General features: G+C 50.9%; 1 long non-coding RNA gene across 1 annotated transcript in view; it reads right to left on the minus strand.

The window, feature by feature from the left end:
• LOC135313983 (uncharacterized) overlaps window positions 1-20,291 on the minus strand; it is a 43,984-nt gene extending 23,693 nt beyond the window's left edge. The window contains exon 1 of the long non-coding RNA XR_010373501.1: window positions 19,971-20,291. This is a non-coding gene — a long non-coding RNA (uncharacterized LOC135313983). The remainder of the gene's footprint in view (window positions 1-19,970) is intronic.
• Between the last annotated feature and the right edge of the window lie 4,350 nt (window positions 20,292-24,641).

Here is a 24,641-nt window from a genome sequence, read left to right on the forward strand (position 1 = left end):
CCATCCGTAATTGTAAGAGGGCACAATGAGAGCAGAGATAGTCTATAAACACCTTAAAAAAAAAATAATCTTTAGGCTTTGATAAGAGCGCATTGATTTGAGTCACCTGGTTATCACTGAATCTTTGTCTGAAAGCACTGAACATATACTTTATTTTAAACACAGCTCCTCTAAATCTCAATAACTGATTTTTTCTTTTGACAGTAACAAGACACATCAGATAACTCTCCTTTTAGAAAAAAAAGGAGGACCTACAGCCCAGTATGTGGCCAGATAGGACATTACTTCATCTTTTGTCGTGGTTTTGTAGATGATAAACCTGCCGAGATTTAACGGGGAGCTGGTGCTTACTCATGTTCCTTGTAGACCTTGGGTCGGCTGGATGTGGATGAGCATCAGAGAGAGCCCGTGACCAGCAGCAGGGCCGCGGGGCGGCTGCCGGCCGCCACAGAGCTGTGCAAGCCCTCGCGCTCCGGCCAGGGTCAAAGCTAATGGAGGCAGCGCTGGCGGTGGGGGCGGGGGCAGGGGGAGGTGGGGCTTGTTTCAAAAAGCCCCCCCAGCCTCCAAATCACATTGAGCTCCTGCCTCAGGAGTATGCAGAAAGATTAAGACTGAGAATTAATTATTAAGCTTACTCATGTTTATCCAGCCTTCCCTTTTGATTTCAATTTTCTCCTCCTTTTCCCCTCTCTTCATTCCCCTGTTTCTCTTTCATTCCCTTTCTTTCCTGCTTTTTCCTATTTCTGCCCTTCCTCTGCAATTTCCAGTCGTTCCCGTCTGTGCTTTCCCTCTTCTACCTTTTCCCTTTGCTCAGGTGCCCTGTCCCTCTCCTCTGCTCCCTCCAGGAGAGGAGAGGCAGGCACCGCTGTGATTTAGCACCGATTCCTCGCCTACCCTAGGATAAGCAACGAAAAAAGGATGTAACAAGTATTTTGTTTGAAAAACGTCACAGGCCCTTTAGGACCCTGACTCAATCCCTCCAAAAAAAATAAATCAATGGTAATTTCCAATATGCATCAGGCCGCAGCTCAAAGGTACCACTCCTTGAGTGCAATGAGTCAGCCGGTTCCAGGTGTGGGATATGGGAAACCTATTTTGCCAGTTATTCATGGACAAATCTGCAAAATTAATCACAGGCATTATTTAGTAAGCTCTATCACATGGACTTTGCCTTTATTCAATCCCCTTCTCTTTACGTTCCTATTCAAACGCTGAAAATAAAGACATCTATTTACTTAAGCACATCTTTCTGAACATTTTTTTAAAGGCAGTAAACTCTCGATTTTCTCCCTTAAGTCGCACCAAGGACAAGGCAATGAGAGCCAACAAGAGCCCTCACAGAAACGTTACACGTACTCTAACCAGCCACGCTACTATTGCATTTTTAATACCAGGTAGTATTTTACACCTCGGATTTAATGCACACGGAATAGTTGCGAGTACAATGACGTTTGGATAACAACGTTTAGAAGCATCAAATTACAAGTGTACCGATAGGTTTTTATGTGCTTCCTTATAGCACAGAAGCTGCTGCTCTTTGTCCCCCGCATCCTTTGTGTCAGAAGCAGCACAACGCTAATAAATCTCAAATATATTTTGAGATTCATAGCAAGGGCTGCAACACCCGGGTGGAATTTATAAATGTGTTTTATAATTGTTTCTGCGCCAGGCTAGAGCCCAGAAGCACAAGGAAAGGTCCCTTTGCCCTGTTAGCGGGCATCCGAAATGGAAGTAGCTCCATGCCTCTGCCTGGGACGTGATCCCTGGTATCCGCAGCTCTGGCTGGACTGGAAGGGACCCAGGCTCCCCGCTCTCGCCGCAGCGGGCCTGGGCAGCACCGCGCGCCGCTCGCAGCCGGGGCGGCCCTGCAACGCCCCCGTCCAGCTCACTCGGTGAGCCAAAGATCTTTTTAGGACACTTACTGTAAGTATTTATGAGTATTTATGTAAGGTAGCGGCACGGCTTTAAAATCTGGCAGTGCCTAGACTTCACAGGACTCAAATCTGCTACACAATTAAGATTTGGGGTTAGATTTCTTTTTAGGCATTTATATAACCTCAGAACATGCTTTGCTTCGAGCTGTCAGAGAGGTTCCAGCACCATTACTAAAACATTAGGGAGTTTCACACCCGATGTACAGCAATCTGTTTGGATCTAAAAAGTAGACCATGCTGTAGTAAAGAGGTTTTTTCCTGATCTCGTTTCATGTAATTGTGCAGGAACGCTGAGGTGTCGGAGGCTTGAGTCCTGCCTGGAGGCACAGTGCTGGGCACGGAGGGCGCTGCGTGGGTTACACCAGGGGATCGGGGCTCATCAGACCAATTCCCTCTACCTTTCTCCACCCCCTTGGCAATCTGGCATCCCTAGCTTTTCACTGAGGCAGCTGAGTTAACCCAGAGAAGGGACTGAACTGCAGGGATTCATTTCATGCACACAAACAGCTTTTGTCTTGTGAATATCAGGCTTAAATCATGGTATGGATATATCCTCTGGAAAGAATACTCAGATTTCTAGAGCTTTCGAGTAGCTATTTGGAAATCCATCAGTGGAACTGTTGAGGGTTGCTAGAGAGAGGTCCTTAGTTGCGGTTTCTTTAACAGAGACCCTCCCTTTTTATGATTTCCAGTCACTTCCCGCTCTCATATTCTAAGGGCAATATTAAATTTCTGGGGGAAAAAAATCCACTGAATTTTAAAATTCTGAATATAAACATTTACCATTAAAAACAATTCACTGGCTTCCTCAATTTCCTTCCATTAAAAGCCTCTAACACCACACTGTGCTTTATGCATATGCAAGAGAAAAATCTGAGGTCAAAAGCACAGGGGCCCTGCTGATGCTATTGAGCCGCATCCTTTCAGCGGGGCAGCAGGAGACGCGCTGCCCCTGGGGAGCTCGGCGCAACCTCCCGGCGAGCCCAGCTGCTGCTGCATGGCCTCGCGGGCGGCATCCCTGCCCACCCAGGCAAGGTCCTCGCAGGAGTCTCCCACCCCAGCAAGGAGCAGGAGGGCTGGAGCTCTGGCTGTGCCCAGGCACCGCACCGTGCCGGTCGTGCCTCCGCGCAGGGAGCCACGCCAAGGCAAAGCGGCCCTCAGCACCGCACCCCGAGGGGGGCAAAACGTAGGGCAACGGAGCTGGGGAAGGGTCTGGAGAGGAGGTCTGACAAGGAGAGGTTGAGGGAGCTGGGGGGGTTTAGCCTGGAGAAGAGGGGGCTGAGGGGAGCCCTTCTCGCTCTCTGCAGCTGCCTGAGAGGGGCTGGAGTGAGGGGGGGGGGTCGGTCTCTGCTCCCAAGGAACAAGTGATAGGATGAGAGGGAACGGCCTCAAGCTGCGTCAGGGGAGGTTTAGGTTGGATATTAGGAAAAATTTCTTTACTGGAAGAGCAGTCGGGCACTGGCTGCCCAGAGAGGTGGGGGAGTCACCAGCCCTGGGGGCGTTCAAACAACATGTAGACGCGGCACTTCAGGGCACGGTTTAGGAGGCCTGGGGGTGTTGGGTTGATGGTTGGACTTGATGATCCTAGAGGTCTTTCCCAACATTAATGATTCTGTGATTCTATGATACCCAGGCAGCCGTGGCTTCAGCACGGCTTTAGGCTTTGAGCATGTGGTTATGTGTTATTTTTCTGGGGGATTATGTATCTGTTCATCGCAATAATCCACCACCCTGACCACCGAAGCTCCCTGAGCTCCCGGATGTCCTGGCCCCAGGACACCCCCCCCGGCCCTGGGGTTATAATGAAAAAAGCTACATTGGCCCTCTGTGAACTCCTTCAATTCACCACATACACCTTACGTTCAGCAGCTCCTGGTGTCCAGCAGCATACACAAATCTGTTGTCCTGCCAAGACCTTCTCCTTCCATGGGAGATCCATTTCCCCCCCTCTTTTCCCTTCAGTTTATACAAATAAAAGGAAATAACGAAAAAGAAGGGGATAGTGAAGTTACAAACTGAACACCAGCAAATCTAGCTAGGAAAATATTCTCACCCAGTACTACTAAAGCTTTGCCCCTGGTGTACAGGTACTACGCCCGACCCTGTGGGGAGCTGATAATGTATTTCATACCACCGGCTTAATTCAGCAGCTACCTCCACGCACTGCTGGACTACCGCAGTGTGCGTGTACGTGTGCACCTGCACGCACGGGCACGCACACTTGCGGTAAAACAGAGTTGTTATTCTTAAAACAAACGTGATCAAATTGCATAACATTAACGGAGCGCCTTTTCGCTTGGAAAAAAGTCACATATCTTCTATCCTTTACCAATCACGACGGCTAAATTTGGAGCACCCAGATAGCACACTCGCTGATTTCTCAGTCAGCTCCTGCATTTTCATTTCAACAGTATTTTTCAACCCTGACGCTGAACGGATGAGCAAGTTATGATCTGACACGTTAAAAACAAGAGCAGTTGCTCACGTGCCCTGCGCAGCAAAGCTGCTGCCTCCGTGGGGACAGCCCGCGGCCCTCGCGCAGGCACGGCTCCCACGGAGGGGAGCGTGTCACTAGCGCTGCCGCACTGGGCTTGCTATTTGGGGACGGACTTTGCTGCATGGACCACGTTTGGGTTTTTCATTGTAAAAGAAGAGGAGGAATGGCCTTATCACTGATCTTCCCCAAAGCTGTCCTTAATAGTAATAGTGGGTGTTGGTCTCTTCTCCCAAGTAACAAGCAATAGGGCAAGAGGAAACGGCCTCAAGCTGCGTCAGGGCAGGTTTAGACTGGATATTAGGGAAAATGTCTTCACTGAAAGAGTGGTCAGGCCCTGGCACAGGCTGCCCAGAGGGGGGGGGGAGTCACCGTCCCTGGGGGGGTCAAACAACGTGTAGACGCGGCACTTGGGGACATGGTTCAGGAGGCCTGGGGGTGTTGGGTTGGGGGTTGGACTCGACGATCCTAGAGGTCTTTTCCAACCTTAATGATTCTGTGATTCTAAGTCAAATAAATCAGCATTTGATTTGCTTTTCTATGTAAGGCTATACTGAGCTATCAAAGGATGTAGGTTCCAAGGAGAGCCAGGCAATCGCTTTTCCCATATCTCAGGTTAGACAGGGGTATTAATATCCTAATACTTGTGCTACACATGTATAATTTAAAGTCCTTTCTGAAGCGCTGGAATCCAGGCTCTAATTGGGCTGGCCCAACCCTCAGAGCTGTTACAGCCAACGCTCACATCGCACCACAAAGTTCAGCGGGGTTGCCCTGCATTTAGACCGCTTTAAGAAACTTGGGTTCCCGTTTCTCATGCTGTCCTGGCTTTCGCCCCTTGCAGCGTTGGCGCACGGAGCAGACGCAGAGCGGCGCAGGCTGTAGCACGCTCCTGTACTCGGCTGCCTGAGCACAAAGCAAAGGTGCAAGAGCCAGGAGGAAGGACCTGCCCTGGAAAGAGGGTGGTACTGAATTTGTCACCAGATACAGGTAGTTGAAGAAATGTTTCTTTTACCCTGCAGGAGCTCTGAATCAAAATATCTAGAAAAAGTGCAGTTTAGTAAAAATTAGATAAGCTTTTTCACCATTATTTTCATCTCCTGAATCCTTGCAATAGCTTTTATGTTTTGGAAAGAGGTTCTCTGAGAGACAGAGTGGGTTTTGTCCTGGGGAGCCACTGCACAGCGAGGGCAGACCCGCTCCTGCCATCCCCAGGCAGTGGGTCCGTGTCACCCTGTGTCCCAGCTTCCCCTGCCTCTGCGTCCAGAGGACCCGCTGCAAAATGATTCACCTGTTTACATGGGCCTGAGTCCGGGCATCTAAGCAGCACCAGGAACAGCAAAATTTGCAGTGTTTAAACCTGTTAACAAATAAAACACTGCATGGCAGCGATGTTCAAACTGAAAGGTAAAACTCCCGGGTGGAGCGGGCTGGTAACGTGGTGGCTCTGCGCACTTTGCCACCTCCACCACGCCGCTCTCTTCAGAAATCCAGCATTTACGTGCCCCCTCTCTCCGGTAGCACCCAGCGGAGAGGGGGCTCGGCAGCTGCCCGTGCCTCTCCTGCCGGGGCCAGCTCGGGGCTGCCCGTGGCAGGAGGGATGCTGCAGCCTGGCCACCCCCCTGCCACCAGGGCAAGCCAGGGCTGCCCCCGCCTTCACCGACTGCACTATTTCCAGTGATTAAAGCACTGCTCTGTGGGCCTGGATTTTCATGTCAGGTTCTGTGAGCTACAGAATAACCCTACAGACCAAATTATATGGCTGAGATGCTCTTTCCCCACCAGGAGAGAAACAAATTTGACCCCTGCCTGTTCTCTAGCAGTCTTTCCCTACAGGTGAGCGACCCGCGGTGCTCCACCACAATTAACTGCGGCCCTTGGCTTTTGGTAGCAATTTGTTTTCAATTACCTCCTTCGGACAAATCTGAACGATTACCACCATTTTTTTTGCCACCTTTTTCTGATGCCAAGTGTGTTTCAAAGCGTTCACAGTGCATCAACTGTTGACCCTGCAGAACCCCAAAGGAAGCAGCGTTGCTCCCGGTGAGGACGGGGGTAGCCCAAACCCTGGGTTGCTTTGCCTGGCAAGGACCCACTGGCGCTTGGTGGGGATTTCTCCCCGATGAGGGGCACCGGTCTGAGCGCTGCAGGGGCTCCCCAGTGCCAGGTCTGCTGAGTCCAGGGGAAACTCACACCTACAAGCAAAAATCACTCCTCTCCTGCCTGGGGCTGCAGTGCCGGCAGCAGCTCCTGTCCCACCCGAGCCCTGCGAGATGCCGGCTGCTCCCAAAGCAGAGGGTGCCAGCATGCTGCCCGCCCTCCCCGGAGCCTCTCCTCCACTCTAAGGCTGACATAAAGCAGGAGCTAAGCTTAAGCTGAATTTAAAGGCAGCTATTCCAGGGTAGGGAAATGAAGAAAAGAATCTGCAACACGATGTGGGTCCTAACTGCATTTGCTCTGCAGGCTCTGAAATGTCAATCAAACAAATACGCCATCGCCTTTACTGCTCTGCAGTTGCCATTTACTATTTTACTGGGAAAATGCCCAGAAAAGGGATACTACCTAGAATGGAGCACTATGCCAGCACTGGGAACCAGTAATATTTCTGAACAACCCCATGGGCCCACTGTCTACTCCTACACTGCGGAAAGACAAGAGCCAATTTGAGTTTGCGGTAGCGATTGCAGCAGGAGTGGGTATGGAGGCAGCCCAGGACCCAGCGGGCACATCTGAACTGGTGCACGCTCCGGAGCTGTGATGATTTATGCCAGAGAAGAGTATGATTCCGTCAGACTCTTCCCTAAGAAGCTATCCTAGGCTGAGCTCTTCTATGAGTCGGAGTTTTGCAATGCAACTCCACCAGAGTTCACGAGGACTGGGCCAGGCGTCACGAAGAGGCAGAACATGCCCACTCCCCAGCTGTACGAATCCATAGAACCAGTAATTTCCAGGAGGTGCCAATGCCACGGGGCAGACAGGGGTTTGCTGAAGCGGCAAAGCCCCTTTCCCTGGGAACAGCCCCACTAAAGCCATCTCATTTCTCTGGCAATGCCTCTCACCCTCCAGAGAGCTCGCTTGCTGCTATAGGCAGCTCCTTAATACTTAATTACCTCTCTGCTAGAGACTCAGAGCGTTTGAGTTATTTAACATGCAGAATCATTCTGACTCATCCCATTTTACTACTTTATTTTTTCCTCCCCATCAAAAAAGCATAACAAAGGATGCAGAGCCCATTTCTGCCTACTGTAATTCCCCTCCTGCTCCCCGCAAGGAAATACAGATTTACCTGGACCACATCCTATTGACTTCTAAGCAAAGCCCAGTCCATAGGTCTATCCTTCCCTCTCTTCAGGTAAGAGAAGCAGTCCCAGGGGGGCAGTTTCAGACCTACTTATAGGTTCAGCCTCTGTGGGCAGGGGAAGGGGGGGGCTGTGCCCAGCACAGGTGAGGAGGGAACCGTCCATTGTGGAAAGAGGCAGCTCCCACCCCCTGGAAATCAGCTTAGCCAGGAAAACCTGTGCCCCTCACACCGGCACCTGGCTCTCCGTTTCCAGAACATTCAGCAACCATTTTATTTCTGACTTGTTTGTTTGTTTGTTTTCATCACCTCGTCTCTGGCACTGAAAGCGCTGGTGGAGCAACGCTCGGTTCAAGCTCTCCTGTCGGGGCACCCTGTCCCTGGGGCAGCGCTAACGAGGGTGCCCAGGGTCAGGGATGGGGACAGGGATGGGGACAGGGATGGGGACAGGGATGGGGACAGGGCCAGCAGTGCTGTGGCTGCTGCCGGCACAGGGCTGGCTGTTCAGAGCCTGAGCTGCTGCAGCCTGCGGGAGCTGCATTCACTGCGTCACAGGGATTTACACCACGAGCGTTTGGTCCCTACCTTATTCTTTGCATACTTGGCTGGCTCTAGGTATAGTTCCTGCAGACATACATGAAGAATGTTATTTTTTTTTTATTTTAAACAAAACAAGTCCATGTTTTATCGCCCCTCTCTCCCTCTCTCTCTCTTTCTCTCAGACAGGATTCCTTAAGTTCACGTGGGTTCTGTATTTTCATAAACCACGTTGGCAGGAGTAAGCTGTGTTTGAGTCATCGTTTAGAGAAGCGAAGATTTAATTTCATGGTGGAATTAAGGTTGACATTTCCTTTTTATTTACACTACACCAAGGGTTAATAAGGTTACTATAACCTTAATCTTTGATAGCTCAACAATAGAATACTCCAGGATTACTGCAAAAGCTGGATTTTAACTCTTTTAATCCCATTATTGTTGATAACCTTATCAACACTGTGCCCCACCATAGAGGTGGAGCAGGGCAGTCTCAGACTCCGCAGTTCCTTTCCATGGAGCAACACTCATGGTTTGAGCAGAAGAGCAGTTGCTTGGTTGATGCCTGCAGTGAGGTTCACAGTTTGCAGTAGGGCTGCAACGCTGCTTTTAAACTCCTTGTCAGAGATCTTTGCCAAGAAAAACATTGGTCCGGTGGCATATGTTGGCAGAGCAATGCAAGGTTGCTCTAATTCCCTTACTTTGTTTTTCCCTCCTCCCAAGCGACAACTACTCCAAGAATCAGACTGCCAGTCTGGCAAGTTGAGATCCAGAAACTTACTGCTAATTACCATGTTTACAATTCCCAACCTGTCTGTTGGTGCCAACAATCAAACTGCATCCTCTTGAGTGCACCAAAAGACACTTGCTGGCAGTAGCTTCCTAAGGTTCCAGGCTGGCTACATTAATTACTGTTAACTTAATTTTTGTGTATTGAGAAGCAGCTTTAATTAGCAATTCCATGGATTAAAAAGATCCTTTTATGAGTTTCAAGGAATAGCAGCTTGACTTATAGACTGCTTACCAACCTATAAGTCTTTTATTTGGAAACACAAGCGGTAGTGAATTTATATGTGGTCTGACAAATAAAATAGGCAGAGGTTTAATAAAAATCACACCAGGAAATGAAAGGTTATGCCTTCCCTTTGAAACAAAATAAGCACCTCTAAAAAGGCAGGTTGGATATTTTTTATCACTTCTCTGTAAACATTTCACTGGACAGGATAAAGCATGTTCTCACGGTATATCGCTGAATCAAAGTATTTAGTGAATTAAAAAAAAAAAAGGCACGTATTTTATGAACCCAGTGAAAGAGAGCCCAAACTCAACTGCAGGGCAGAGCCTGAGCAGGGAGGGTTCCGTTTGTGCCCTGCAGGTCGCAGCCCGAGACTCCTGAAGGCCATCTGTCTACCCAGGCAAAACCGACTCGACTGGGATCCCCTTTAACAGAGCACGTGCTTCAACCCCGCCAGAATCAGCAGAGCGTCCCGTGCCCGAAGAGCGGCACGTCTCAGCAGCCAGGCTGGGCCGGGAGGGCTTGGGGACCCGCACAGGCGCCCCAGGGCCCAGCAGGTGCGCAGGGCTGTGCGTTACCTGGGACCGTGCAGCCCGCCAAAGGCCTGTACCCGTGGGGCCGTGCCTGCAGAGCCCGCCCAGCACCCACAATTACCCCCGCAGCCACTTGTTTCCAACCTGAATTCGCCATGGCAATGGCACTCACAGTCACCGCGATGCTGGCCTTAAAAAGTTGGTCAAGGTTTCACGAGAACTGCGCTACACCGCCTCTCTGAAGATTTTTTCCTGTTCTGTAGTTGGCGTGGAAGTAAAGGACAGAGAGAGCAGAGCTATGCCGAGCTCTGCCCCCGACGTGGCTCAGCGCTCGCGGGGCGGGCGGGCTGCCGGCGGCAGCACGAGGCTGCCCTTGGTCAGCGCTGCCGGTCACGGCGGCGGAGCGCGGACGCCGGCACGGCCACCGCCTGCCAGACACCCCTGCCGGTGCTGGGGCTGCAATCGGCCTCCTCTTTTAGGGGCGCGTTGGTTTGTCACTATTGTCTGAAAATTGACACCGTTAAGAGGAACCCTTAGATTGTAGGGCAGGGCCATGCCCATATCTGCTCATGATAACGCTGGTCCTACCCAGCTCCCAAATCTCAGCCTACTTTTAGATGCATAAAGCTAGATTTAGGGGTCTGATTTTAGGCCCCTTTTTCTTAAAACTTGGTCTAACTGTGCAGTACCAGGCCACAGAGAGGCTGTCTTTTCTGCCCTGTAGCAGATTCTCCACCATCTCGGAGAGTCCCAAGACACCAGCCGATTCCCTAGCTCTCCTGGCAGCGTTTGTCAGGCTGCCAGCCTCTGCCAGGCTCCTGCTCTTACACCACTGTCCTACTCCGTGGCATTGCAGTGGGCTACTACAGAAAAGATAAGCCAAGGTGAAGCTCAAGCATACAAAAATTAGCGTGGCATAGGGGGAGTGGAGCCAAAGCAGGGAGCAAGCCAAAGAGAAAGACACTAAAACCAACAGGCGTTTTGACTTACAAGGGGAAGAAGGGCAACCAAATGAATCAGTGCTGCTAGAGGAGGCGGTCTGGACCTACTCTGGTCCTAAAGCAAGAGAGTGGAAACAAGCATTTAAGAGCAGTTCCTTTATACAAGACGTAATGAATATGCTCATCAAACTACCAAAGGAGGCAATAAACCTGCATCTTAGAGAATGGTCCAAAAGGGGTCAGATCGGCGCTTTAAAGAGCTATTCAAGGAAGCGGCAGTATACAGGGATGCGTGGTCGCAGCTCACGTGCCCCACGCTATTGTCATGTTTTCCCTCCCCAATCCAGCCTGCTCAGCTTGATTACTTACATTTTGTATAACTTATAGCCATAGTCTAAAAAGAGTCGGCCAATTTCCACTCAATTTATAATTTAGTGAGCAGAGGAGCTTGATTCTTCTCATTTACATAAAACATACATAAAACTGAAAACAAAGTAGCTTTAGAGCATATGGGCAAAGTACGCCAGAGCCACAGAGGAAAGGAGGAGTAAAAAAAGGACACAGAGCAAAAGCACTGTCTGGATTGTGCTTTGCTAAGGGGTTTTGAATGCCTCATTTATGCTAAACATCTCCTAGACAAGCGGGTTTTCATCGTATGTGTTGGTGCTGCTCCTCAGCCTCATCAGCCACACGGCTCTACCTAACCAACGTCGTAATGCTGGATGGGACTTTTTTACTGCTCCTTTTTTTTAATCTACCTAAAGAAGAAATATAGTTGAAAACCTTCTGCAATGACATGGCAAGAAGGCATCGGTGTGCGTCAAGCTAGTTCCGCCTTCCTCCCACTCCCTCTTGGACATCTCCTTTTCTCATGAAGAAAGGCAGGGAGCCCTCACCCTGTGGGCAAGCCCAGGTCAGCGTGCTGCTTCCCTGACGCTATTCAAGAAGCCCTTGGCCCAGGCCCTCAGAGACACGGTGTGAATTTGGGGTGTCCTGTGCAGCTGGGCTCGATGGTCCTTGTGGGTCCCTTCCAGGACGTTCCATGAATCAATGATTCCCAGGTAGCAGCAATGGGGGCTGCGCTCTTGCAACCATTTCGCCTGCATTCCTCCTCCTCCGTGACTGCCGGGTCCTGGCAGAGCCATCGAAGGCATTCTCTGAGAGGAGACACCACCTGCCAAGTGCCAAAGCTGATATTCGTGGCGTGGTAGGCTCCAAATCGTGCCTCTCTTCCCCGTTTGCCTGAGGAGTCATCCTGGGTGCTAACAATAGACTCCAGGGAGGCTGGTGGAGCTCAGGCTGCCTCACCAACTTCTGTCTGAATTCAGTCGTTTCCAGTGAGCAATATATAAATAGATGCCGCCTCATTATTGATGTATATTGTGCGAAGGGTTTAGCCGGGGATGAAGCTTGCCTGCTTTCCTTTTATGGATGAAAAGCGGGATCCCAGAGCCTTTATGTGAGATCCCTCCACATGTCAATCAAACCACACGAGGACGAAGATTTTGTGCTCTCAGGCCCTTGTTAAACAGCAGCCGCGCAGCCATGGGAAACGGCCATGGGAAGGAAACTGAGCTCCGTGTGTGCGTATAGGCACATTTACACACGCGCACACCAAACCCAAACCAAAACAGAACACTAATGGTCTCAAGTACGGTTTTTCTACTCCTTTTCAAGTCCCAAGACCAGGCTGTAGTCTCGGCTACTCTGACACAAGTCTTGTTTGATGTTGTTATAAACCGCTGATTTACACTAATGGAAGAGTTTGCCTCGGATTCAAAAAGCAAACCTTAGCGGCCGGCCCAAGCCTCTCGGCCCGTCACTCTGGGTGCTGTAGCGCATTGATACTCGCCAGCTAGATTTGGTCATGAACTCCAGCCAAGGCAAGCTATCGATATTTCAGAAAGCCATTCCTCACACTTCTGAGCAGCAAACGGCCCATCACTAAGAAGGCCAAACCCTTGTCAGCGCGAGCTGACTTCTATGAAATGAAATACTGACCTTACAGCTAGCTCCAGAGTTAATCTCAGAAGAGAGATTCTATTAGAGAAAGCAGAGCTATTGTTCTGAGCTCCTCTACGGACCACGTATTTAAGTTTTGCATCCAAGGAATGTGGAATACTTTAAATAGAGTGGCATTTGGTAAAAATTAAAACATAAAATCTCCAGCTAAGTGTTTTGTGGGGTTTTTTTTTTTGTGTTGGTTTGCTTTCCTTGGATTTCACATCACACCCATTCAGCCTCCTTTCCCTTGCTGGAGTTTTTCCTCCCTCTGTACCAGGGAGGCTGGAGCAGAGCGAGCAGCACTGACTCACTGCAGATCCAGCAAATGAAAATTAAACATGTTTATTTTCATCTCTAACCAAGGGTCTGGGCTGGTCCTGCCTTCTTCACTGGTAAGAATTTACGTACACAGAAGTGACGAGCACCTAAACCAGGAGAGCAAAAGGGCGTGGGTTTGTGTCTTGCTTCCTAGCGCAGGACTTGCAGACCCTGTCTTCACCAAGGGCTCTATGAAAGGCTGAAGGCAAATGGCTTTATGTCATCGCGCGTACGACAGCCACACGGTGCCATAGCACGACGAAGGCCGGTACGACCTGCGCAGTCGAAAAGAAAAGGATTGCACTGAAACCTTGAAAGTAATTCTGTTGTTGTCCCCTGCGTAACTCAGACCCCTGGCAAACACACGGGGCAAAAGGGAATTTTCCCAAAAATGGAAAAAATCACCACCTCTTAAACTGAAGTCTGAGGTTTCCACTGCTCTTCTCTATAGTGCAAGACATCCAGAAAAAAAAATAGGGAATTAAATGATCCTGACATTTCTAAAGTAAAACATATTGAGAAAGAAAAACCCTTCCATCCCCTCAAACCTTTTGCATGTATCATAAAGAGGAAGGGGCACAGCCAGGCAGTGGAGGAAAGAAGGTAGGGGAACAAGAAGCAATTTTTCCCTGTAGTGGTCATTTTCAACAGCCAGAGCATCAAGACTGTAATAGCTGTTGCTCCAGTAAACCAGCAGGCATTGAACTGTATAATTTTGAATTGCAGAAGAATGTTTTTGGCAATTTGATGAAGAGGTAATAATGCTCTGCGTTTTCTTGAAGCCACCAGGTAAGTTATCTCCTGAAGAACGATTGTTAAAGGATGAGTCTCCAGATGGTGTGAAGCATTAATGCACCAAGCCTCCCTGCTCTTATTATTTCCCACCTAACTTAAAAAAATAAAATAAAGCAGGAATTACAGTGAGGCCTTTTAATTTGAATTTTCCACCAACTTCTTGTTAGGAGAACATGAATACTGGCAAAGCTATTCCTATCAGATAGTCTAAAAGAAGTCATATGAAATCTACATTATCTATGTAAATGGCTCTGTTAGATGCAGTGAGATGGTTCTTTTTTTGGCAACAGGCTGCACAATCAAATGCTGTACAGTTCTGGTTCAGAATGTCCCTCTTTCTCCAATTAGAGAAGACCAATCCCATGGCGATCACTTTGCCATTGATTTTCAGTGATTTAAAAGGTAGGCTTGACCTATGAACGTTAATAAACTTGGTGATATTGTCCTGACTTAGTAAGAGAACTGCTAATGTTCCAAACAAGGTTGTGAATCAGCAATTCTTAATATTACAAAAAAGTCAGCTACATTTTCCTACATTTCACGCCTAATGTAATAGGGTGAAAGGGGCGTGCCTGACACACGACGCAGCCAAACTGATACAGGACAATACTGTGGTGGCAACTGACCTTGAAAGAGAGCAAAGATTTAAGGTTGGCTTAAGCTGCAGTACTCGGCGAGAGTAGCTTGGAAAGTTTAAGTAGCCTCGTATGGGCCTACCCCTTTCTTTCTAGTGGTATAAAGTATCGGGGAGTTCTCAGAGCCGTTGCAGCGCCGTGGAGGTGTGTTGCAGAAGTCAGAGGCCAGAAGGCCTCCCCAGGTGGCTCTCCAGCCCTCGCCGGGTGACCGCTGCCCGCGGTGTCTTGGCCAAGCTAATTTTATACCTCCCAGGCAAGGCCTTTCCTGCCTGGAGATTGCTCCGTTACTTTATATCATCCCCGCTGGCTAGAGAGGTATTGGGTTCACTGAAAGGAAACGTTTCTTGATAGCCTCGCTGCATTTTCTCCCTCCATAGCTCCTAGGTCTATTTGCACACGCCAGGCTGCATCGCTTTCCTGAAGACAGGAGAAATTCTGGCCCCACTGAAATCAATGGAAAATTCCCACTGGCTTCTGTGGGAGAACGATTTCAAAACCAGGATACTAATTTCATTTATCTATATGGGCTTTATTATATAATTTCGGCTAGGTATGATTATTCATATATATTCATATATATATATATAAAGCCCTCCTTTCAGCTATGTATTTAGGGCTCTTGTTTTCCCCATCGATCGACCCCTCTAGTTTCTGGAACATTTCACCTAAATTTCTGTTGGCTGCTTTTAACTAGCCACTATTTTCCCAGAAAGCAAACTACCCAATGCGTGTGATCTCCCAGCCCCGGTTTCCACGCTTCTGGCGCATTCGCCCCACGCCACGCCGCGATACCTCCTTGCCTGCCGCCCCGGCGCCTCTCCTCCCGCCTGCCCTCCGGCCCTGCGAGCCGCGGCACATCTACCCTCTGCCATCACCTCCAGGCCTCTTCTCTTTACCTTCCCTTAACACCCTCTCTGTCCTGCCTTGTCAGACTCTTTCCATCACTTCCATGAATTCTTGGCTTGGGTTTTCCCTTGGACACTTCTTATTTTTGGCCTGTCATTTAAATGTCTTTTGAGTCATTGTTATTATCGGGACAACATTCTTAAACAGCTCTATGCATTGCAGGTATGTGATAATCAAGTCCTTTGATTTTTGAGCAATTTGCTTACGAAATGATAGCAATAAAAAGCATGCAAGCATCATGGGCGTTAGCCCGGGAAATGTCTCCACCATTAAAGCTTTCAGGAGACAGATGCTGAATCTGGTAAAAAATTATGATTAATAATAATGAGTGTTACAATTTACCTTTAGGACACTAAATGGTGAGGTGTCATAGCAGCTAAGGGTAATACCTGAGGGGGGTTGAGATTTCTGGAAAAAAGAGTAATCTTTTAAAAGGAAGAGAAGAAAAAGCCTTTTGTGTGTGTAAAGACACTATTTATTAAAAAAAAAAAAAAGCAGCATGAAAATCCAGTTGTGTACATTACTTCTAGTGTGATGTAAAAACCCAGAGGAAAAAAATCCAGTTAGCTTATTCTTACAGCTGCAAAGTATGTGTATAGCTGTGTGGCTGCGTAGATATTACTGGTTTCAGTTTCCTAACGAAAACCCTACGAACGCTAGAAGCCACCTAAACTGACACAAAAGGCAATAACCTGTTATAGGAAGAAATCTTACGCTCCCCTTAAAATCAGATGTAGTCTTAAAAGTGGAAAGCAAGCAGAACCGATCCCAAGGAAAGGCATCTGCATAACCGTACGTATGTACGTGCACCACTGCGTGCATTTATTTTAGGCAAATTTGCAGGCAGCAAGAGGAATCACACCACCGGTCATAAATACACGCTGCAACGGCACGGCCCCTGCGGAGGTGGGTGGGAGTTGTGCTTCTGTCAGGTCTGGGAGAGTGGGGCTTTTCATGTTATGCTGTGGCCTTCCCTTCAGGGATGTGTGCGTATATATGTGTGTGTATTTAAATATATTCCCTCCCTTCAGAGACATGTATATATAGAGGGGCATGTATATATAGAGGGGCTGTAGGCTGAAGTATTTGGGGAAAGAGCACCTGAAATCAAGCAGTCCGCATCACGGAATTTAGGGTATTGCTAAGCAGAGCGATGCTTCGTGTTAAAGGCAGACCCAGGCAGGGCTCTTCCCCCGCCTGCACAGGGCAAGAGGCACCAAACGCACCCTTCCTGCTCCCACTCGTGCCCGTGGCGCTCGGGGGCACAGCCCTTTCGGCAGCCCCCCGCTCTGGGGGCTCGGGGAGGGCCCGAGCAGTCGCCGTCTCCCCGGCACGGAGCAGGGCGGGGAGCAGCCCGCGTGGCGGGCGGCTGCGTGGGGGGGGGGGCCCTGCAGCACCCTGCTCTGCGCCAGGGCGGCTGCCACCCCAGGGTCCGCTCCTCCGTCCATCGGCTACGCTGCTACGGGGGCCCTGGCGCGACAAAGACTTACCTACGGGAGCAGCCTTCGAGGCTACTCCAGCGGATAAAATTACCCAGAGATATAAATCTTCATAGGATTATGGCCTTTAAAAAAAGGCTAAGTTCCAGGAATTATTTTTGGGCTAATTCTTTATTTAATTTTCTACCAGGGTGCAGATTACAAAAGCAATTTTCGAACAGAAATTTTGTATTCTAAATCAATTAAATATGCGCTCGCCAAAATAGCTGTTAACACACGGTTGGTGCTGCCACAAACCTCATTCTAAAATGTTGTCTTAGAAAATACTCGTACTGGTACAATTAAAGCCCTTTATTTATAAAGTAATTTCTTATTATGTTGCACTGTAGCCTTTTAGTATAATTTTCTCCGTTAATAAAATATCATTAGACTATTAGAGGCAGGGAGGGGGGGTTTAGACTCATTTTTTAGCACACAGGATCCGCAATTTCTAAAGAAGAAAAGAAAAAAAAAAAAAAAGGAAGCGTGGTGTTGTAAAAATCCCTTTCGCTAGGGGTCTAATCTTTCCCGCAGTGAAATCAATTGGGGCTTTGCTATTGCATTGAACGGTAGGATTTGGCCCCAAATATTTTGGATTTAACACGAGCAACCTCACTCCCCTGAGCAGTCCCGTGGAAGCTACGTGCATTCCCAGGATCGGGCCCGGGAGCAGTATAAATAGGCTCTTCTTAGAGATCTGCTGTTCAGAAATGACTGCTTCTGTCCTTCGCTATACATATGTGACAGAGCCCAGGAACTGCTAATGAACAGGGAGAGCCGCTCCGAGCTCGTGCAATTGGGAAACATCATTCTAAGAGCACTTACGCTATTGAGCCTTTACGCAATATTTATAATTATTTTGGTGAGCACATCCAGTATTTCTCCAATCGGACCTTACGCTTTCACTCTTTTAACCCACATATCATAGCAATTCCCAAAAGATATTAGAGAAAAGATATCTACAATCATCAAAAATGTTAATTTTGACAATGACAAAGAGTACGTGCGTTAAAAATGCAGCAGCCCTGTCGTTAAGGCATTATTCAGCAAAACCAGCTCATCATGCTAAACAGAAAGCAACTAGGAGAAACCAGGTATAAAGATGCTAAGCTTGTATTTCTGGGTACCAGTCCAATCCGTCCTGCACGAGATACTCAACCGAGCAAAGAGCAAACAAAACCGCATCCTTTATGTGATGAAACGGGAACTCCTGATAATACTCTAAGTCATGACTCAAGGGAAAAACGTCAACTAAAAGCTCAGATCAGAGGAAGGTTTGTAATACAAACCTGGATGTTTAAACCAGTGTTTCCGTCGCTGCTCCTGCAGCTCTCGTGCATGTGGCTCTGTTACTGTGCTGAACTGACTATGATTTAGCAGCCGATCGTGTCTTTTTAAAGCATAATTTAACGTTATTTCTGAGGCTGTTGAACATACTAAACTACAAGAAAAAAAAATCTGCTTTCAAGTGGTATTAGAGAAACACGAAGATCAGAGTGCTAGCATCAAAGATGTGTCTAAAGAATAACAGATCCACACGTCTGTGTAACAACGAGCGCTCCGCTCGCTACCGAAAGCAACTGAGTAAGATTCCTTTGGCAGTTGTTGGAAATAATTAAGCAGAACATAGATGGCCTTTCAATCGCTAAGCAAGAGACAGAGAGAAAGACGTTCTCCATCATCCCACCTCGCACTCACAGCCTAACAATCACCCCGTGTCTGGCTCGTCCATGTTAAAAATCGCTCTTAGCCTCATCATAGCTGAGCTTGGGGAAGGATCCATTCAAAAAGGCTATCTCATCACAGCGCTCGTGGTCTTGCTTTAAAATGGCTTCTGATCTAATTCACTTAAGGCTGAAACCTGGTCTCACAATTGCGGCTACGTGGCGACAAGACCTGGGATCGTCTGAGCGTGCGGCGAGGTCTCGAACGGGGAAACGTAGGGCTGATCACACCCTGCTCCTTGTCTCTGCCAGTCTTGGAGGCAGAGGAGCAGGGAAAAAAAAGACTGGAAGTACAAATGCTGTGCCCAGATTTTCCAAAGCACAGCATCTGAAAGGCTAGCCAGGCTTTTAACCAAAGCCCATGCCGGGATTAGAGAGATGCGTGGATGCACCTCTTCTGTGTTAAAGAGATGGGGCATGGCTTGGCTGGTAATGGGAATCGACACTCCCCAGGTTGTGCCTCCCACCTGCCCAGCTGCAAGTAGCATTTGGGGGGTCCTGAGCTCTTTGGGGAGGGGAAAGAAGCCACTGCCTGAGCTCCAGGGGGGGAAGCAACCCCTCGGCCCTGGCCCTGAACGTCTGTCCCAACCTAGGGCCTCGGAGGCTGACGAGCTCTGCATCCCACCGGCTGCTTCCCGACCTGCCAAGCTGGGGCTGGTGTGAAGGCGGGTTCTTAGTCCTGCCCTCACCAGGTTGGCACTGCGGGGTGAGGCCAAGGGGGCAAAGGGGGGGGCGTCACCCCCCGGGAGCAATCGGCCACAACCCGCTCCCCTGTCACGGCCACGGACCCCTCAGCAGCCAGGGAAGGGGGGCTTCCCGGGGGGGGGGGGGGGTGTCGCTGCCGTGCGGGGTGCCCCTTGCCTCGCTAGCACGGGTGCTCGGCACCCCCTCGCCCGCGGGCAGCCCCCCCCCAGCCCCGCACCACCCAGAGGGGGGGCATCCCGGGGGCCCTGCGAGCAACCCCGGTGTCCCGGGAGTGGGGGGGACCCCCCGAGCAGGCGGGGCCAGTGTCCCGTCGCCCCCCATCCCCGCCAGAGAGGGACGAGGGGCCGCGGGGTGGCACCCCACCGAGGCGCACCCCGCATCTCCCCCGCTCCCTCCCTTGCCCGCAGCCCCCCGCAGGGCCGGGACCACCCGCGGCGCGTTCCCGCGAGGCTCAGCAAGCCTTCCCGCCCCCCCCCCAAGCCTTATGCTCGCTCACACAGACACACACACACACGAGTGGGCACCCCCCCCCCCCCACGCCCCCAGCCCCCCTCCCCTCCGCAGGGGCCGGGTCGTCCGAGCTCCCCCCGCCCGGGCAGAGACACAGACAGAGCGAAACATTGCAAAGCGTAGGAAAAAGATGGAAAAGGTGCTACCTTGGCAACTAGAGGAGGTTGGGAGCCAGCTGGTGGGCTGGGGGCGGTCGCGCTGCCTGCCTGCCTGCCTGCCCGCCGCCGGTACTCTCCTCGACTACGCGTATTCTTAAGCAATAACAACGTAATCCGTATTATCCACCCAAGAATACCCGTCACCGAAGAGAGTCAGAAAGCTGCTGTTGCTGCTGGTGCTGCTGCTGGTGGTGGTGGAAGTGCTGCAGCGGGACAATAAATCCATAACTATAATTCCCCTCTAGAAGAAGGAGAATCCACAAGGGTTGCCGAGTGAGCTCGTCCCATATCCAATGGAGGCAGAACCTTCCCATCCTGCGGAGGCAAAGGAGAGGAGCAGGAGATTAATACACACGCGTACAGTCCCTCCGCTCTCCTGGAGCGGGCAAGGTCTTGCAGGCGAGGTGAAAGGGAATAAATCAAAGTAAGGTTTGAGTTTACCTGGCGATTGCCTGCTTTCTTCCTCTGTGCTTCTCTGGCATCCTATTCCCTAGCTGTATGCTCCAGCAATTCTCTCTGGGAGCTTGCAAGAGATGTCACACGCAGCAACAGATTCCTGTAAAAGAGATGCACGGTTAAGCACACAAATACTACAAATCTGTTTGCATAGGTGGGCTTGGGAGAGCTCCGATAAAGCGGCAGCCACGCCTGAGAGACTTTTCATCTGGGCTTTGGAAGCGCATTTTACAAGTCCTGACTCACACTGACTCGATGTGCTACCGAGAGGAGGGAGGGCGGAAAGGAAAGCGATGAAGAGAAAGAAAATCAAAGGAAGAGATAGCAAAGGCTCCGAGCTCAGCAGAGGCACTCCTCTGCCAGGCCTCCCTAGTGCCATCAAAATCTAAGGCGAAAAAAGCCTTCAAAGTACATATTCAGCCCGCACTTGGCTCCCCCGCGTGTGCCCGACCGGCGGAGCCCGGCGGCTGCCAGGCGCCGAGCCGAGCCTAGCGGAGCCGAGCCTAGCCGAGCCGGGCGGGGGCGGCGGCGGCTCCCGCACACCTCCGCACCCACACCTGCCGCCTCCCTGCAAGTGTTTGCAAAGGGGCGAACCGGGCGGGGGGGGGGGGGGGGGGGGCGGGAAATCATCATCATCACCACCATCATCATCATCATCATAATAAAAGAAGTTATTTCCAAATGGCGCCCGCGGCTCTGCCTGTCACCCGGAGCGGTTCCTTATCAGCAACGCTCGTACTTGGGGGAGGCGGGAGGGGGGGAGCTTTGTCTGATGATCCGCCGCGGCGATAATAAACCTTTATTGTTCGCCAACTAAATAGAAAGGATCTCTGCAACGTCATGGCACGGCACACTTCGCCCGGCGACGAGGAACTTCTCCGGGTTATTTTCTTCCCCCCCCAACCCCCCGGCTCCTGATGCTGAGGACAGCCCGTGTGTGAGTGACAGGGCGGGGGGGGGGGGGGGGGGGCGGCACCGCACGGCCAAACCCCGCACATCGCAGGGGCCCCCGCACTTCCCCAGCCGGCAGCGATTCTGCAGCACGCACGGCTCGCCTTATCCGCGGCACCCGGTGACTGACCGCCTTGGTGATTAGATTCCGACTGAAATTAATACAAGATGCTTGTTTTTATCCCTACAGATTCCTTCCTTAAGCCCTTGCCTTCCTTGACGTATTACCGCCACGCTTCCTAGGAAAACATACGAGAAGACGGCATTTGTTTTCTAAGACAGACCCTTGTCTGAATTACGGGAGAAAAAAAGAAAATAACAAAGAGAGAAAGAAAAGAAATTCTTTGATAGCCGCATTGCCTCCAATTTTTAAAACAAATCTTTCCAACTCACTCTCCTCTAATTTAATCTCATTTTCCCCCTGTAATTTCCTATAGTCCTCCAACACCGCAAGCTTTTCAGTCGCATTTTAAATGGCAGATAGAAAGTAAATAACAAACACCGTAATTTTTTCCCCCTCCCGCTGCGCAATTGAAGGCTGTAACCCCATTAGCTGCCGTTGGAACTCAGATAACCGATGCGGTGGGTTTCCTTCAACTTGGAACAAAAGCCCTTTGGAAAAAAAAAAAAAAAAAGTAAAAAAAGCACCGAATCGTGGCGAAAGCGAGACACCTCGGCCGATGTTCTCCGAAATTTGGAGGCGCTCCACAAATGAATCGAGAATTAGGCAGAAATCCAAACTTTGGCGCGGGGGGGGGTGTGGGTGGGTGTTTAAAATATTAAAGGATGCGATTTTCGGGGAAAAGAAAACCCGCGCGGCACCAGCCTTATTCTCGCTCGGTCCTCCTGACACTGCCCTTCCCCTCCCTGAAGAGCATCCCCCCCCCGCCCCCGCCTCAATTCCCCCGTCAGTACGGCGCCTTCCGAAACTTCCCGGCCCCGCACGGCCCCGCACGGGCCGGTCCTTTCAGCACCGGCGGCTCCGGACAGCGCCGAGCACCGCCCGCCCCCGCCGCGCCGCGCCCCGCGCCCCCCTGCCCGCCCCGCGCCCCCCTGCCCGCCCCGGGGTCCCTGCCCGTCCCCTGCCCACCCCGGGGTCCCTGCCCACCCCTTGCCCACCCCGGGACCGCCGCTCCCACCCCCCCCCCCCCGCCGCCCCGGGGGGTACCCGGGAGCGAAGCCCCCGCCGCACCGCCCGCCTCGCACCTTCCCCGCCGCATGCGGGAGGTGCCCGCGGCGCCGCGCCTCGCCGTTAAATACCTTTGTTCAACCGGCTCCGGAGAGCCATGTTTATCGGCTCTGCCGCTCCCCCGCCGAAAGAACCCCGGTGCCGGAGCCCCAGCCCGGGCGGGGGGGCCGGCGAAGGGCCCCGGGGGGCACCTCCACCGTGGCCGGGGAGGGGCGGGGGGGGGGGGGGGGGAGACGACGGGAGGGAGGGGAAGGGATGGAGGGAATTAAACAATTAAGCTATCAGGAGCGGAGCTCTGGAGCGGAGCTCGGGTGTGCCACGAAAAAGCAAATTTCAGAGGGGGGAGTATCGATCCCATCCGTCAATCGAGAGGCGCGATGTCTTTCCGGGCGAGAAATTGTTCGGAATTGGGGGGGGCGGGGGGGGGGGTCGCTGGTGAAAAGGGGAGGGGGCGCGGGAGAGGAGGATAAAAAATAAGAAAGAAAGGGAAAAGAAAGAAAGGAGGAAGGAAGAAAATACTCATTCCCGCTCAAAGGCAGCCTCTTTTGAAAAACCGCTGGGCGCTCGCTCCTTTCGCCACCTACCCGAGTAACCACCAGAAATCCACCTCTATTGAAGCGCTTACCCTTTAAATCCAGGTTTCGAGCAGAACTCCAACTGTGTGTAAAACCAGGGAGTCATCTGATGTGCGCTGGGGAACGGGCTCTGGGCAGCAGAAAGCAGCTTTCTCTCCCGGTGCCGGATTACCATGTTAACAAACCCCGGGAAGGGACCCCGGCGCCTCTGGCTGGCCACGTCTCCTTGCTTTCACACATCGGCGGCTGCTCTTGCTTCCCATGTCCCCGGCGATCGGCTCTCAGCTGAATGTGGGCTTCCAGAAAAGGAGTCGGGGGGGAAGAGGAGGGAAAAAAAAAAAAAAATCGCCTAATGCAATCAAATCGATCTGATCTACACCATCTGTCGCCTGCCACTACACACAAGCGTTAAAATAGGAAAACGGGAGACACTGACAGCTCAGGAAGGTTGTTCTGCAGAGTTCATTTTTAGCAGAGCATAATTGGGTATGGACAGCATACAGTTACCAAAGCTGCTGTTAACCATCCAGTAGAGGATCCCAAACATGCTAATGGTGGATTAATTGAGGAAGATCTGACGTGCAAGCTTCATAGTCTCTTATTCATGACTTCCCAACGGGAAAGGACCAATGCCGTGTGGGACTATGGTAACACAGAGTCAAAGAGCTGCTAAGAAAATGGCTCTGTGTTCATAGCACCTCTCTCTGATAACAAACATATGTCGACCAGAACCGTTTAGCAGGATGGGGGAAATGAAATTTTCTTAGCCGAGGTTAGCAATTCCCATCGCTTGCACTTAAAGACAAGTAAAAAAAAAAAAAAAAATTGGGCTGCGGGTCTAAGGCGCTTCCCAGCGCCGGTCTCGGGGTGCGCAGCTCGCGAAAGCGGACGGCTCCTGCTCGGGTGGGGGGGCTTAAACCCCAAATCTCTTCCTTCTCACTGGGACCAAAGTGCATCCATAGCAAAGCTCTAAACATGCAGCGCTGCTAATTTCATCAGGAATGACGCAAGGTCGTTTTAATGCCAGGAACCCTTTTGACTTTTTCCAGCGGGAATGGCTTTTGGGCAAGACATTTCCGATCACTGAAATTTGACATAATCTCAGATAAATATGATTTGGGGAGGGGGGGGAGGAAGGGGGCGGCGAGTTGGGAAGAGACGGAGTGTGCATCCAGACCTGCAATCACCCCTGCTGCCAGCACTCCAATTTGCTCGCGTTTTCTAGCCTTTCCTGAATAATGAGGTTATAGAGACGTATATGTAATTATTAAAGCAGTATATGTACACAAGCCGCAGACGTCTACGGCAGCCGCGTCTACACGCACAAACGGGGAGACAAAGTGCGCCCGTCGGGGTGCTCCTTTCTGCTCCCTAATAAATCCATCACCGGCGGGGAGAAAAGCACTGCTACGACAAATGGGTGGCGAATTTTCTCCCCAGCTCCGGGCGAAGGAGCCGGGCCGGGTGGCGGCGGGGGAGAGGGGCCGG

Source organism: Phalacrocorax carbo, chromosome 6 (assembly GCF_963921805.1).
Source record: "Phalacrocorax carbo chromosome 6, bPhaCar2.1, whole genome shotgun sequence".
NCBI classification, from domain to species: domain Eukaryota; kingdom Metazoa; phylum Chordata; class Aves; order Suliformes; family Phalacrocoracidae; genus Phalacrocorax; species Phalacrocorax carbo.